The sequence below is a fragment of the Corvus cornix genome, chromosome 7, assembly GCF_000738735.6.
Source record: "Corvus cornix cornix isolate S_Up_H32 chromosome 7, ASM73873v5, whole genome shotgun sequence".
Classification (NCBI taxonomy): Eukaryota; Metazoa; Chordata; class Aves; order Passeriformes; family Corvidae; genus Corvus; species Corvus cornix.
This window is the reverse complement of record NC_046337.1, coordinates 3,039,642-3,055,063: the sequence shown is the minus strand read 5'-3', so window position 1 is coordinate 3,055,063 and position 15,422 is coordinate 3,039,642. Positions and strand designations below refer to the sequence as shown.

General features: G+C 43.5%; 1 long non-coding RNA gene across 1 annotated transcript; it reads left to right on the top strand.

Moving 5' to 3' along the window:
• Positions 1–13,331: 13,331 nt before the first annotated feature.
• On the top strand, positions 13,332–15,067 carry LOC109145649. Its single transcript, XR_002047177.2, has 3 exons — positions 13,332–13,451; positions 14,175–14,319; positions 14,862–15,067. It is a non-coding gene; the product is annotated as an uncharacterized LOC109145649 (long non-coding RNA).
• Positions 15,068–15,422: the final 355 nt, after the last annotated feature.

The following is a 15,422-nucleotide window of genomic DNA, read 5'->3' as shown; positions in this document are numbered from 1 at the left end:
AATCTCCCAGCCCAGTGGGGCAAGAGGACCCCTCCATCATTTCCCATCCACCACACAGCCAAGTGAGGAGAAAAGTAATTGCTTTGGGTAGGAGGCACAATAAGACATGAAATACAAGCATGTCTTTTGTAGAATTTGTAGGCCATAAAAAGTATTTTAATGACACCTGGTGCAGGGGCGTGTTGAAGCTTAATTAATTAATCCTTGCAAAGGACTCGGAAATTCTGGGATCAAAGGTGTTGCAGAAGTGCAAATGCCATTATTGTACCTATAAACGTGTGCTTGTTAAGTTAAATGCTGTTTATTTATTGCCACTATATACTTGTTCAGCAGTGTATATCAAGTATTTTACGAACATTTTAAAAGTACAGGTTTTTATCACATAAAACTATCCCTGTCTCAGCCCCCAGCACAGGCTGTCAGGTACTGCTGGTGCTGAATCTCAAAACATGTAATTGAGTCTGATAACACCTCTGCTTTTTTAGGTTTGTTTTAATTTTTTTGTGTGTGTCTGCAGTGTGTTCCAGTCTGTAATATTAACACGGATGCTGCTGCACAAGAAGCAGAGATTATGCACAGCGGTCCATAGCCATGACTAAAACCTCCAAAATTAACTTCAGGGTTGGTTTCAGCTTGGTACGTGGTTGCAGTTTTCTGTTCCCTCTCCCTTCCTTTCTGTTCATAGAATCATTAAGGTTGCAAAAAACCTCCAAGATCGAGTTTTCGACCCTTCGACCAAACACCCCCGTGCCCACTAAGCCACGTCACAAAGTGCCACATCTACTCATGCTTTGAACACTTCCAGGGCTGGTGACTCCACCACTGCCCTGGGCAGCCCGTTCCAATGCTTAAATCCCCTTTCCATGAAGAAATTTTTCCTAATATCCAACCTGAACCTCCTCTGGAGAAACTTGAGGCCATTTCCCCTTGTCCTATCCTATATTCTAACATCTGTCCTACACAATTAAAAATATTACATTTAAGTGTGTCAATTCCATGCATAATTTGACTAAATTCATTGAATTGAGGTCTCCCACCCACCTAGAATTCTTTGTTTGCTTGGGTTTTTCTTGTCTGCTTTTTTTTCCTGTGTAGCAATTTATAAATAATAGAAATCATAATCAACGCTGTGTTCCCACTAATTCAAAATTTAGCGTTGGAGATTGTTTACAAATCAGTGGAGCAATGCACGTGCATCCTCAGCAGTCAGTTAGAATGCAGGGTCTTTTTTTTCTCCTCTATTTGAGCACATAGTAAAATTATTCTTTCCCTTAGATTTATTTCAGCTTTTGTTAAATGATTGGCTTTATGGCTTCCCATAGTTACATGGAATCTTCTGGTTGACACCAGAAAAAAAAGTTTAGAAATGCACTCCCTGTGATTCATAGCAGCATTATTTAGGCTAAATTTGTAAATTCTGTGCAGATGACAATAGCATCTTTGTAAGTCTTTTAAAATATAAATGAAATATGAGTTTTCTTTCAAGGTACAAAATGTCATTAAGGGCTCAGGTGGTTAAAATCAACATGAAAAATACATGCTGCATTTTCCCTCCTTAAATGCAATAATGTAATCAGATTTCAAGTCATCTTACCTACCTCACTTACAGCTTTATGGAGATTAATTAGTTTTTAGCCCCCAGTCACATGATCTTTTCTGACTGCCATTTAGCTACATTTGCTATCTGACTTGAACCTGTAAGCTGTCTCCAGCCCCAGAGGACAGATTAAATTTTAGTATTGGTTGCCTTCTTCCTTTGATTTAAAGGTAGATAGTTAGAGCCATAGTTCAATTATTCTTTGTTGTTAATTAGCCATGTGTTGTCATCATTTCTTTGGGCAAAGCACATGTTTGAAGAAAGAGGTGAAAAATGGCTTTAGAGTAGGAGACAACTTTCATGTGTTTGAGCTGAAAAGATTTTCCCTGATCAGGTGCAGAGCCATAAAAACACTTTTAATTCTCATCTATATCACCCACCTCTCCTTGCTTTGTGTATGCCTGGCTTTTATGCACTGCTGATCGATAAGGTTACCTTCTCATTTCTGTAAAACGAGCTGGCCAGAGAGGAGGAGAGGAAATATTTCAGTTCTCTTCCCCAAGCAGGAGCAAGGAGAGTTTGTGTGTGTGTGTGGCTGTGACTTGGCTTTTGTTTTCTAAATTTTCCCCTTAAATTAACTTGAACACTTTTTCTATAATGTGATTTTATGTAAAGGGAATGTTTTATTCCTTGTTGAGAATGATTTCCAGGGCCATTTAATATCCAAATAAATTCCCTTCTTCTCTCCTAAGTGTATTAGAGACGATAAATGTAGATTGGATAAAACAGTGTGTAGACAAAATCCTGCCCTTAATTCTGGGTATCCTGTTTACTTCAGTGAAATCCTCCTTTCTCCAGTCAGAAAAGTACATTTTGGCCCATACTCTGAAAAAACAAGAAATGGATAAGCTTCAGGGGGAAAATAGAAGGATTTTTTTTCCCCCCTGTTTGTGATTAAAAATAAAGAAGTAAATAATAAAGGGATTTGACTAGAGTTGGTGCTTAGGATGGTGTATGACTGGGCTCCTCAGCATATATAACAAAAGATCAAAGGGATCTCTGCCTCACATAAGAAAAGGAGTTCTTGGAGTGAAGGCTGTGTGGTTTTTCCTTAGGTGAGGGCTGGAAGAGAGTTAAGATAATGAAGGTGTTATCTATTACACGTTGAGAAAACAGCAGAGCCAAACCCATCGAAGCCTTTATACGGACATTACATGTGGCTGCCTATTTGCCATTTGTTTCCTAAATTTCCTCTAATTTGCTCTTCAGCAAACATTCACCTTGGTTAAATAGGGCTCGGCTCAGCAATATTACGCAGAACCGCAGCGTTTCCTGGCTCCGGCCACCAAGGCTCTGCAGGATTTTCACTGCTCAGGTGTTGCAAAGCCTAATCCTTATTCAGGAACCAAAATGATCCACTTTCCTTGCCTGCGGTGCTTGGATCCCTGCCTTTGGCAGTAGCCCCAGACTCCTGCAGAAGATGAAGACATCCCTCCATGCCTATAGATGGAAAGGCGCCAACATGGATGCCATCAGAAGGACGCAGCTGAGCATATGCTGAGAAAATTGTGGCATCCATACTGTACATGGGGAAGGGCTGACTGAACACACCAGTTTGTTGAAGCTTATGGCCCTGAAAAGGAAACATAGGTTTCCTGTAAATGTCATTCAGGGATATGCTAACTGTTATTTCCTGGCGCTGGATCATGATGCTTTCAACACATTCTGTTCATCTACCTCTGCTGCCTGCCTGCCTGGCTGTGCACAGCGATAGCTCTCCTGTCTTCTCACCTTTCCCTCCTCCCTGCACAAGGCTAAGGTAAGAGAGACTCAGGCAAAAGGGAAAAAAATTGGCTTGGGGATGGAGCACCACGGGAAAAAAAAATTGAAAGGGATGGTTTGGTATTGTACGCCTTCCCCTGGTTGCCACCTTACTGATGTGCTTGGGCTTCATCCCTTTGACTCCATTAAGAGGGAACTGGTCCCCTGGTGCCATTCTGCCATGGAATTCCATTTGTACAGATTGGTTTCAGTCTTGGTGCCCATGCCAGGGCTGCTCTGCTGTAGTGTCTTCAAAGGCGTCCCTAAGGACCTCCTGCAAGTTGAGTTGTCTCTTCTGCCTGCATTCCTCACATCCCTTCTTCCCTCCAGGTGCTGTGTTTTGGGGTGGAGGTGTCAGCCAGTGGGAGGTTGCATCAAGGAGAAGTGGAATCAGGTGTCAGCATTGTGCTGTCCACCTTGGTCTGGTACCTGGGCCTGGCTGCTCCTCCCTCCAGGGCAGAGCAGAAAGGAAAAGAGGTAAATCCTAACAAATCCAACGGTGTAGGCTGCTGAGGGCATCCTTCCTAGCCAGGAGCATGGATCCTGAGCTTTTGTCCTGGTGATAAAGGGGCTGTGTTATCTCCATTCCAGCTCCGCGCCGAACAACGTGCCCATGAAAAGCAAGTTTCTGTGTCTGGTGAATAAGGATCATTGTTTTGGGGATAATGAGGCTCCACTCCCTTTTGGCTCCCTCTGAAAGGCCCCGGCACTGGCGAGGGAGCCGTGCCGCGGGTCCGCAAGCGCGTGCTGAATGCGGCGGTGACGGGGCCGATTTGCACAGCTATCATTAAATGCCACGGCAGTGGGTTTGTGCTCCGTGTTTCACTGCATCAACCCTCAATAAACAAGCAATTGGCCACAGGGCTGCCACCTCCTACCAGCCGCCCTTTGCCATCAGGCCCCGGTGTTTGCTTCAATAGATTTCCGATCCCCCCACTCCTCAAGACAGGAAATAAATTTAAAATGCAATATTTTCTAAATTTCTGTATTTTCATATTCCTAAAAATTCTATATTCTTATGCAGGGCAACAGAAAGCAGATTAAAGCTGGATACCACTATGCCAATTTATGTCATACCATAAATAACGCTTTAATTAACACGATAAGGAAATCATGATAACACGAAACTAAGCAGGTGCTCAAATCATATCAGGACAGTCTGGAAAATTGTGGTGAAAGCTCCAGGTGAAACCCAATGAAGTTGTGGAGTCTTTGAAATGCTAACATCTCTTTTTAACTGCTGAAATATGAATATAGCACTTTTTTAATAAGTATTTTTATTTTGGACTACCTGTGTTTGGGAAGCTCTGACCTAAGTGTCGCATGTCACATTCAGTGAGAGTAAGGAACCAAAAAAGGCCTTTTTATCATTGCTGTTTTCAATAGGTGTTTTCCTAAACAAAAAAAAAATCCTAGGTTTTATAAGAGAAAACCATTCCCATTTGAAATAGCAAGCGTGGCTTGCCAATAGGCTGCAGTAAGACCCCCGTGGTGCCAGGCAGGCAGCAGGGAGCAAGGAAAACCCCTCACTTTGGATGGTGGTGCTCTGGATCAGACAGGGAAAGTACAGGAAATGAAGGAAAATGGTAGAGTTAAAGCAAGGAACAGCAGTACTGATTTCTATGGAGAAATAAGCTCAGGGGATTCCAGGGGTTTGCTGGGGTCTGGTGGCCCACGGGGGCTCATCAGTGGCCATCCCCAGATGTCCACCACCCACTGGGGACAAACCACTCCTGCTGTGGAGTTTGGGGTGCCCAGTTTTGGGTTACTTTGCCCATCCTCCTGTTTCTCCTTGGACGGTTTGGGAGCAGATGCTGATCATTTTTGGAAAATTGTGCCTCTTTGGAGTGTGCCTTTTCTCCCGTTGCCAGGAATGCAAACAAATAAGCGAAAAGCCAAAGAAGAGCAAGATTTTAATCACACAGATCTACTTTACAACTGGCTCTGAGCATGACCAGGTTTACTTGGAGAGGAAACGTCTCTGAGGCAAATGGCAACGCTTAACACAAGGAGCCAGAGGAAGCATTGCTGTCAGGATGCCTCTTCCAGCCATTCCCAGATGCAGAAAGGAGCACTGTTCCCTGGGTTTCCCTCCAGGAAACAATGATTGCTCACGTAGGATGCATTATTAGATACCTGCTATTTACTAAGGCAGTTGAACTAAAGACCTGGACACTACTGGACCTAGTTCATGGATATTTATTGCACCAAATCCAATCTATAATATAGTGTCAGCCTTGTACCAAAGCAGGAGACAGTTGTATTTATGATTATTAGTACAATATTGAATCATCCTGAACCAATTACTGGTCCAATTACTGTGTCATTATTATCTTCTGAATAGGGCTTGATTTGTCTGTGATAAATATGATGCAATTAAACTACCTTTTTACATAATAAAACACTGCAGGTGTTTATTCTTAAGGGTTTACGGATACCAACAACCAATAGATTTAATTAAAAAAATCCTTGAAATAAATGTGAATTTCATTAAATTGCTCTAGCACTGGTGAATATTTTAAGACTATCTACCAAAAGATTCTCTCCCTATAATCTGTCTTAAAAGATATGCTAAGTGCACAAAAACAATGACTTCAGCTTTTTAATGTTTCAATAATTAATAACATTTCTTTAAAGAATGTGTAATTGGCCTGTAATAGTATAACTTAAGAAACAAAAAAAGTTATGTGGGTCAAATTGCTATTACCATTGTGTCAGTGTGAGGGATAAATGTATGCTGGCTTAACAAAAAATCTTCTTAAATTCAAATTTTCTGCTCCATAATTTTGAATTTAATCTTACCTTTTTAGCACTACAGCCATAAACATAATATTGACTTCACTCCTGTTTGGTACTAGCAATGGGTACAGAACTATGTTGTGCTGGCTTTAGATTATGAAAAGAACAGATCATTGATGTGAAATCCTATCTGGAATTATTTTGTGTCTCAGCACTGGGGATAAATACTCTAGCTGTAGCTATAAAGAGAGAGTCAATACAGTGTAAATGGGTATAAAACCCATTGCTGGGCTGGGTTATGCTGGTTGTCAGAAAGGAGGCTCTCCTTTCCCTGCTTTGCTGTTGGGCTTCCCTCTGCTGCAGAGTCCGAAGGAATGGTGATGTTGGTATTGCCTTTTTCCTCCCTCCCACTGCTGAATTCAGCACCTGATCATCAAATTTGGGGTTATCTTGTGAGTGTTGGGTTCGTCTTTTCTTTTCTCTCTGTGGATTGTGGCAGCACAGGGTGTCAGGAGAAAGAGCTGGGCTCCTGGAGACAGGCCAGATGTTTGAAATGGGAAAATTTTTTTGTGCTGGAGAAGAAAAGGCTCAAAATTTCTTCTACAACTGACAGCTGAGCCCAGGACAGGAAGGAGCTTGTGATGCAGTTTCAGGGAGGAATGAGAAGAGTTTGGTGGGAGCTCCAGAGAAGCGTGATGCTGACCCACACCAAACCAGGCTCATGGACCCCTGGCTCTGCAGCAGGGAAGCTCTGAGGGCTCCAGGTTCCAAAAATAATCCCTGCATTTGCAGATTTGCTTTTATGTCTAAATTGCATTTGATCATTATCAGCTAGATCCCTTTATGCACACTTCCAGATATCTGTATTCTTTCCACTGAGTGCATTCTGAGGAGTAGCTGTCAGATGCTTTAGCAAGACGATCTCTCCTGACTATCTAACCCTTAACAGGAGTGCTCGTGGCTCTGTGGAACAGCATTTCAGGCCAGGACACACCCCAGCTTCCCACCCTGCACCCTTGGGATGTGCCTCTGCACCTCCACAGCTTCACCCATTCCCTCCCATCGATCTTCCCTGCAGCACAGGCCAGGCTGGATGATGAAACAAAGCTTTTTTGAAAGGTTTATTAAGCAAGACGTAAGGTCAGGCTTTTAGCTGGAAGGCTGGAAACGAAAGGTTACAAGCAAAACAAATACAAACACAATCCCAGCCTAAGCTTAAACAACTGGATTCCTTTTCAATTGCTTGGTCTGGTTTCTCAGCTCCTGCAGACACAGTGCAGCTGTTGGGATTTGAAGCATCCTAACTTCTGCCCTAAATCCTGGTACCGTGGTCAGGCACAGGCAGCTTGGCTTCCCTCCTCTTCCTCCTCTGTCTGTAGCTCCTGGGGCACACTGACACTCTTCTGGTTTGAGACAAGACCTAATTTTTGGTGGAATGACCCTGCTGTAGACACAGCACGTAGGCAGTGTGTGTTTCCTCCTCCTACCCCTCGTTTCTTTGGGTAGCATCAGAGCAGATCTGGGTGTTCCCATCCTGGAGACCAGAGCTGGGTGCTCCCACCTTGGCTTTAAGATGCTCATAAAGGCATTGGGGGATGCTGATGCCTTCAGCCCCATTTGCATTCTTCATTCCCACCTCAGGAACTGCCTGCTGACCATTCTCACCCACCCTTGCTTCTAACATCCAGGCAAGGAGTAATTCCTACAGCATCCCTCTTGCTTGCTGGGTAGGACCCACCCAGGGGTCTGCACTGCACTCCCACCCCCCTGAGGGGTTCCGGCCCCAAAACAGGAAGAAAGGATGAAGTTAATTACATTTTCAACTTGTTTGCAAAGTAAGATCAAGACTGATTAGGGCAGAAAGTTGTGATGAGGAGCGATGAAATAACCCAGGTCAGCTCTGTGCCTGCTTGGGGATGTTACACTCTCTTGGATGATGATGCCCTGACTTAAATTAGTCACAGCCCTACTCTGAAGCATGGATCAATAAACACTGAAACAGAAACACACGGAGAAGGAGAGCTAAATTATGGGGGGAAAAAATTAATGACAATCTAATGGAAGCATCCTGGATAGCTGATATAATAATAATGATTCTGATGATTCCTTCAAAGCAGCCAACATATTTGGGATTCTACCATAACCTCTCTGCTATCAGGACCTCGGGTCCTTATTGGCATCCAGCATCAGTTTTGAGGTCTGTATCCCTGGGATATGTCTGCCAGGGAGCACCAGGGAGCATAGGAGGTCTCAAAAAGTATTAATGGGTGGATAATTGCCCACCTTGTAATAATTTACTGGGAACCTGATACTTTTATCATTTGTCACAAACAACTCCATGGTGTAATAATGTAGGAAGTATCACTGGTGCTATAAAAAAAGTGATGGTGCAAATTACACTTCTCTTTCTGCTGAATGGTGCTAAATAGCAGGGAGTTCCCATTCTTTTATTGCCAGGATTTCAATAATTGTAGATGTGCATTTGCAGGGATCAATTGATAATTTGGATCACATGCTATCAATATTTCATTTTCTCTGTATTTTTAAATGAAAGGAAGAAGCCCAATTTCACAGTGGTAAGATTAAAAAAAGAATCTCATTTTGTTTTCCTGTCTGCTGTTAAGGAAGAGAGCTCATTTCTTGCAGCATAAAGGGATATTAATGAATGCAAAGAGCATTTTCCATATTGCAGAATAAAATTTACTGTTCTAACCAAAGATATTTTATATAAATTAAGAGTTTGTTTAAAAAAAATTCGAAAATGGGAACTCAATTCTAGACAATGCTTAATTTAAACTAAGTGTTAAAATAAAAGCAATAACACTGAGAATAAATTAATGAACTACAATTAACTATATTTACAATAAGTGGTTTGGTTGGAAACACCTATTCCCTGCACTGATAAAATAAAACCTGCATTCTGCAAAAGCTGGAATAAGTTAAATGAAGATGCTTTTAACAAGGTTATTACTTAAGCAGTGACAGGTTTACAGATTTTAGCACCACTGGGTTTTCACAGGAGCTGCATCAAGTGCTAAAATAACACACACCTTCAGGTTCATTAAATTCACCAGTGTGATGAAATAACTGATATTTTTCTATATTACTATAGTGCCTCAAAGAACTGACTATAAATAAGATACACTAATAACAACTGTTTGCAGTGCTAAAACAATAAAATAATTCTTCCAGGCTTATATGCAAAGGAAGAAATAAGTGTAAGGCAGACTGTTAGCAGAGTTCTATCTGGTGGCTTTAATTCTACCAGTGCCATGCCTTCAGCCATTTACTTATCATAGAAATGCCCTATAAAACGTTTTATCACTCATTGTGGCAGGAAGAAATTTGTTTAAAGGCTACATAAAGAGGGGGCTCCCGTCCCGAAATGCTCTCTAATCTGGTGTTTATTGGAGCATTTCTGAAGCCTAGCTTATGCGAAGAACTGATTTTTAAAAAGGAGCATTTCAGATGGTAGTAAATCCCACATTATGCCCTGTTTGGGAAAGAACCAATGCTGGGGGAAAAGAAGCAGATTTCTAGTAAATCAATGGAGTGTGGCCTTTGGAGACCTGGGAGGCATATGGACAGTAATAGAGTATCCCAGGTTGTTCCGTGAACGATTCCATCTGGATGAGGGCTCGGTGTTATTCGCAGCCTCCTTCTCCCCTAAAACACCTCCAGTCTCCCCCGCAGCCCCTCTCTCGAATGTCAGACCACCTGGGATCCGCAGCTGTCGGGCTGAAAGCGGAGCTGCCGGGTGGCCACGGCCCCGCTGCCATCGGGGGGACACCGGGGGAGTCGGGGCTGGGGCTTCGCACCGGGTGTGGTGCTGAACACTGTGTTCCCTTTTGTGTGAAAACAGGGCTTTAAGGTATTTTATGTAGACTGTCCTGTTCTCAGTAGGACAAAGAGGAATGGCTTTAGCACGGAGGTCAGGTTTAGATCAGAGATTAAGAAGAAATTTGTTGCTCAGAAGGTGGTGAGGCCCTGGCACAGGGTGCCCTGAGAAACTGGGGCTGCCCCATCCCTGGAACTGTTCCAGGCCAGGTTGGATGGGGCTTGGAGCAACCTGGGATAGTGGAAGGTGTCCCAGCCCCTGGCAGGAGGCTGGAATGAGATGAGTTTTAGTGTCCTTTCCACCCCAACCTGTTCTGTGATTCCATGATTCTGTATATATGTGTGTGCCTTTGTGTATATAGATATATAAACACACGTGTGAGTGTTTAAACATATATTTGCATGCCTAAGCAGTTGCAATAACTGTTTCCAGTGCCTGGTTTTGGTCTCCATGTGGGTACTGTTGCCCCCGTGGTGATGGAGAGGTAAAGCAGGAGTCACTGTTGCAGTCAGAGGACCTAAAACACATGTGAAGGAGTTATCAACCCCAGGATGTCATAGGCTTGCTTCAATTTTGCAATGCTGTATCTCTCCTCTGAGTGATTTGCAATTTTGTTCGCTGGTAGAATCATAGGATCACGGAGTGGTTTCAGGTTGGAAGGGACCTTAAACTCATCTCATTCCACTCCCTACTGTGGGCAGGGACGCCTGTTACTTGACCAGGCTGTTCCAAGCTCCAGTCAACCCGGCCTTGAGCAAAAGCTATGGGCTGTGGCACTTGGGGACATGGTTTGTGGTGGCCTTGGCAGTGTTACATTAACGGCTGGATTTGATGGTCTTAGAGAGTTTTTCCAGCCCTGATGATTGTGTCACTCTGTGATCTGTAAGCTGCTGCTTTGCTCACCCTTAGGGAAGAGTGTGCAGCCCACCATGCTCCACAGGCACTGCTGAGTGAAGGAACTGCGGGATGCACATCTCAGGTAAGAGAGATATGAGGAGCACATTGCACCTGGGCAAAAACCTTTTAATTTCTTCACTTTGCTTATAACCCCCCTGTAACATCTCTCTGAGAAGAGTAACAGGACCATTTTATTGGTGAATATGCAAAGCCACAGCGATTTTAAATGATTCTGAGGCCTTAGACACAAAAGAGCTGTTACTGGCCCATAAATGAAAAAGATGCTTTTCATTACAACTCCTTTGTCTCAGGAGTTTCCCTCCCACCTGGAATTTACACAGCTCACACTCACCGATCTTTTGGAGTTATTAGTCCATTTAGATTTTTTGTAAACTGCATGAAACTTTGGAAGCAAGTCGGGTTTGAGTGCCTGGTGTTATGAATAATTTATGCTTCATGCGAAAAGAAAATTGATCCGAAGCATCCTGGAGAGGCCAATCCATGCTGCCTGTGTGATCAGCTGAGACACAAACTATATGTGAGGAATGAATGGAAATATATCGTGCAGAAAAGCTGTACAGACCTATCCCAAGCCAGGAGGTGTAGAGCTGGTGAGGGTTGTCAAAGGGAAGAGCACGGTGTCCTTTGAAGCCTGGTCATGGAGACAAGGATGTGGGAAAAGATCCTGCAGCAAAAAGTGGTCAAAAGTTCTTAAGAGGAGGACGAGAGCAGCTCTGTTTCCTGAAGGCAGCACTTCAGATCAAACAGCTCTTTGTGGAAATGTTCAAAAACAACCCAAACCACCTCATCCTGGGTTAAAGATGAGCTCCAGTACCTGGGGCTGGATGGGAGGTCAAAGGAGGAGCACTGGGGGACATCAGTAGACGCTGAGGCTGTGCTGGAGCTATGAGATGGACCTGTTGTGTCAAAGGTAAGAGTTTATATTTTCTCCTAAGAAAGAAAAATGTTCAGAAAATAATCCCTAATGGAATTTGGGAAGCATTTGCTGAGCTTTAATTTCATCCTGGATATACTGATTCATCCTTTGTTTCCCTTTGCTGTTCTTGTGTTTAAAGTAACTTGTACTAGAAGTCACACATATCTGACCCAGAAATACAAGAATTTCACAGTCTCTGAGGAAATGTGTTGAAGGGAAGTTTACTTGAGCTTTTCAGCTGGGAATGAAGCCCCTGCCTGTTTGTTTACCACAGAGGCAGCCCAGGAGAAGGACGAAGTGCTGGAGTGAAGGAGGTGGTGCAGAGGTCGCTGCAGGCAGCTGCTGTTTCCGGAAGTTTCTGCTTTGAGGCATGTGCTGACTTTGGACAGGTAAGCCACCATGGACTGCTAGAACTTTTTATCAGATATTTTTCCTGTATGTTTTAATTGCTACACATGAGTAAGCATGTAAATGAATGCTGGATGTACTTCTTGTCTTTGTAAGTGTGAAATGTATAGATAAATGCACCTATATATTTATGTGTCCTTATCAGTTTTGATACCCTAGTTGTTAATGTGATAGTGTGGTCTAAGTTCTGTCATACTTGGTTCAGGACAGATTCATTAACTGTTCCTTCTACCCTGGCAAATGAGCACCTATTTCAGTGAGGTAAATCCAGAATAAATCCCTTGATCAGGGGAATCAAGTTCTTTTGCCATTCCTGCTTAAAAATATTGGGAAATGCTTACACTCAAAGAAAAATAAGTTCTCAGACACTGAAAAATGCAGTGAAATATGGTATAGTGAGGCAGAATAATTGAATTATATGTTCTGGGTTGTAAAACCCTGGAATCATAGAATGGTTTGGGTTGAAGGGACTCCAAAGATCACCTCATTCTATCCCTCACCGCAAGCAGGGACACCTTCCACTATCCCAGGGTGCTCCAAGCCCTGTCCAACCTGGCCTTTGACACTGCCAGGGATGGGGCAGCCACAGCTCCTCTGGGCACCCTGTGCCAGGGCCTGCCCACCTGCACAGGGAGGAATTCGATGGTGGCACATTGTGGTGCAAAAGCATTACTGCTCTGGTCCTTGACACACAAAGTTTTGGCACAAAACAAACCCACTGTTTATGCCCTGCAAGCAGCACAGGCTGATCATGAGGAGCTGCTCTGCTCTGAACACACCTGTGTGAAGCACCGATCCGGGTCGCTGCATCCGTGTTTATCCCTCTGCGTCCGCGGTGTCAGACCACAAGGAGCAAAAGCAGGCAGGTGACGTGTCAGAGCAATAAACTGTCACCATGGGTTTTCAGTCCTTGGCTGCTCCACTGAGATGCTGGTCAGGGTGCCAAGTTTAAAGCTGTTTCTAATGGTTTGCCACTTTGCTGTTCAAACTGAAGTAGGAGTGGGAACATATCGGCTTCGGCCAACCAGTAATCGGTGCTTGAAGGCGATGAGCACTAAAATACTTTTTGGCCACTGTTGATTCATTTTCTCTAAATTTTAAGGGGAAGATGTCAAATTTTTGCCATTTTATTTTTTCTTTCCTTGCAGTTTCAGTGCTTTCTGCAGCTTTTGCAGAGTGCCAGGTCCACAGTCTGGTTTAGCAAAGACCACTGGTCCGCGTCTCTTTCCCATGGGGCCCACATGAAAAACAGGAGTTTGAGAAGCAGAGTCAAGGTTTGTAACCACCAAATCCTAGAATGCTTTGGGTTGGAAGGGACCTTAAGGATTATCTCATTCCACCCCCTGCCATGGGCAGGGACACCTCCCACTATCCCAGGGTGCTCCAAGCCCCATCCAACCTGGCCTTGGGCACTGCCAGGGATCCAGGGGCAGCCACAGCTTCTCCGGGCACCCTGTGCCAGGGCCTCCTCACCCTCAAAGGGAAGAATTTCTTCCTAATCTCTTATCTAACCCTGCCCTCCATCACTGATGTATTTCTCCTTCACAACATCAGTGTACCAAGTCTGCTGTAGTTTTTAGACACATTTAAATTGTGCATCATTGAATCCTGGAAAAACATGCAGAAATCGTCTCCATTTCCTGTTTCATTGTTTCCATGAAGGAACCAATATCATATCTCCATACATCCAACATTCAAATATCCTTTCAGGAAGGGAATGCTGGACCGTGGTTGAGAGTTTGGGGGTCTGTGCAGTGGTTTTGCACAAGTTGTCTAGAAAAAGGACAAAGTCTCCTGGGTTAGAGTTTGTGGCATGGAGGTCTGAGTAAGAGGAACCGTACTTTCCATTGCATCACTGACGTTTCAGCCCGGAGCTTTCCCACATCTCATAAGCTGCTTTGAGCCTGTGCAGTTCTCAGAGTGGAAAAAAAAAAGAATTGAAGAAGCAAAAATAAATATTAAAGCACGTAAGAATTAAATATCACCTATTCAAATAGCAATTATGCCGTTGAAAACAAGATCACCACACCTGTACAAGAAAAGACAACCAAGCCTAAAACATCTGTTTGGATCCACCTGCCAAGCACCTGTTCCGCTGTTTCAATGCCATTTGATTGCTGGAGATGTAGAGGCTCTTGTGAGGTAATGAGTGATTTTACATTATGCATGATTGAAAACAGGTGTTCTAATGCTGTACAATTCTATGCATGAATAATTCAGTTTGTTTAGAGCAAGATCTTTAAAAGAAATATGGTCTTTATTTTTTTTATATAAATATTAAGGTTATTCTCTGCGATGTATGGTGGCTGGTCTTTTCAGCAGGCTCACTGATGACCATTTTTGTATAATTTTATGGGTAGGAAATAACACCGTGAAAGGTAAAAAAAAAAATAATTATACCTAAAGCACATAAGCAATGAAAATTGAAAGCTTTCTTTAGCAAGGAGGGGGGAAAAAACCTGTCAGTGTTCTAAGGGAGAAAGCCAGATGACTTTTGGCAAAGCCTGCTTCTCACCACTAACAAAACAGCCCAAGAGCTTAATTATAGAGAGGGGTGAATGTGCCTCAGGGATAAGTAAGTAGCTAGTCCATCTCTTGGTCCGAATTCCAGCTGAGTCTGAATACGTTTAAGAATTTGGGTTGTTTTTTCCTCTCTCTCTCTTTCCCCTCATGATTATGAAAAGGTTTCTTGCACAGTTGTGTGCTTTGTGCTGATGGAAGATGCTGCAGACTCAGGTCTTTATCCACAGACCAGTTTCCACACTGGGAACTGCAGGATAAATCAGCCCATGCTCCTCACCATGGAGAATTCAGCAGCTGCTTGGGATCATCCCCCAGAGATGGAGGAGATGTGGAAGTCAAACTGAGAGGTGCAGCTAAGCTTGCAGCATCCCCTCTGCCTCTTCCCAAGGTAAGAAGTGCAGCTGGAATGGCTTCAGCCATGAGAGTTTGGAGCTGGGATGAGATGAACTTGAGCAACCAAAGGTTTTCCTGCCACAATGTGTGTCTGCTCTCTCCTTGCTCCCTCAGCCAGCCATGTGATTTAGTTTAGCAATTTTAGTTTAGCAACAAAGTTTGTAATTAGTGTCTATTGTGGTGTTAGATTTTATTATGGGAGTCTTCTGTGATGGCAACGTGGAATCTTGGAGAGGGTGAAGGGAGTGGACAAATCGAGAGCAAACAGAGGATTTCAGACCTTCCAGATCTTCCTGTCCATTGCTGTGGATGTGACAATGAAGTGGCAA